The sequence below is a fragment of the Bidens hawaiensis genome, unplaced genomic scaffold (assembly GCF_021521415.1).
Source record: "Bidens hawaiensis isolate Kalapana, Puna unplaced genomic scaffold, B.hawaiensis_p1.1 tig00000780_1, whole genome shotgun sequence".
In the NCBI taxonomy this organism is placed as follows: domain Eukaryota; kingdom Viridiplantae; phylum Streptophyta; class Magnoliopsida; order Asterales; family Asteraceae; genus Bidens; species Bidens hawaiensis.
The window spans coordinates 3,267,551-3,268,947 of record NW_027491045.1 but is presented as its reverse complement, the minus strand read 5'-3'; the positions used below and the strand labels follow the sequence as shown (position 1 = coordinate 3,268,947).

Below are 1,397 nucleotides of genomic sequence, written 5' to 3'. Positions count from 1 at the left end.
TCGGGTGACTCGGGTTCGGGTTTAGGCTACCGACGGGTCAAGACTAGTCGAGTTCATAAGTTTTTAAACAAACTAAAACTTTTTCAGCAAAACTTTTATAAACCATTTTCCGAATAATTATTTAAAATCTTTTTTTTTTTTTTTTTTTTTTTAAATAAGAACATTTTATTTTTCAAAAGCATAAAAATTAATATTTTCCAGGCGTAAATGTCGTTTTATAAAATAAACATTTCAAATGATAAAAGCAGATTTCTCCAATGATATGGGTTCCGAACTTATCGTCCAGAACCCCAAAGTGTATAGTTTCCGATGATTCCTTGATTTTTGTCTACCAGTCAAATTCCAGGGCGTTACAACATACCTCTTGTTCGAGTTTTTCTTTCAAAGCTTTAAGATCTGATGTTTGGATTCCTTTTATACTGTAGCAATACATAGTTTAGTTATCAGCAAGGTTTGTAAGGCTATGTGTACCGGAGGGGCTACAAAATGGGGCGTTTTGCGCCATGTGACACCCGGTCAGAAAAATGTAGGTTTTTTTTTTGGGTGTAATGATGTTGTAGCCCTATATATATATATATATATATCACACACACAGCCTCAATAATAATAATAATAATAATAATAATAATAATAATAATAATAATAATAAACAAGGGCGAGAAATACCCCCCTCCTTGTCGCCCCAAAATCGCCCCATTTCGCCCAGAATTGCCGCCCACTACGCTTGGCCTGAATGTGTATGATAAAAAAATACGTAGCCATACAGACACCTTTTCAAATTCAAAAGTGGAATTTCATCCGGATATTTGTCTGTATGTGAGAAAATTAATCTCAACTGAACTGCAACCAAAGATTAACGAGCGACTAATGAATTTAAAAAGGTAAATATTATTGAACATTAAGCCTGCAAAAAAATGTCTAGTATGAAACCTGCATCGGTCGACTCAGTCTCGTCATCCTGTTACTTATTGAATAAAATTCTTGGTATTATTAAGCCATATTGAAGAATAAATGTATAGCTTCCATTATGTTATATCAACATTTGAGGGTGAGTATAGACTATAGAGAGAACTAAACAAATAAAAGTAAATCATAGCCGAATACCTGAAGGGATAGCTTAATTTGGAAACATCGATTTGAAGTATTTAATCCGCTTTCGCTAGGGTGAATTTCTGGTCATGCATAAAGCTATTATTACAAAGTTTGATCTTGATAGTTAAAGATACCAAAACAAGAGCGAAAACCATCTTCAAACTCATCCATTAGAATGGCCTTTAAAGCCTCAATTTCCATCTCTTGCTCCTGCACATGATCTGTTACAAAAAGTTCAGTAAATATTTGTTTTATATCTGCTAATTGGAGTTGGTACAAAACAACATTAGATATACGAAATAGGG

General features: G+C 33.5%; 1 long non-coding RNA gene across 1 annotated transcript; it reads right to left on the bottom strand.

Moving 5' to 3' along the window:
* Window positions 1-357: 357 nt before the first annotated feature.
* LOC143536975 (uncharacterized) lies at window positions 358-1,397 on the bottom strand. Its single transcript, XR_013135969.1, has 3 exons — window positions 931-1,397; window positions 771-840; window positions 358-419 (listed from the first exon to the last, which is right to left on the bottom strand). It is a non-coding gene; the product is annotated as an uncharacterized LOC143536975 (long non-coding RNA).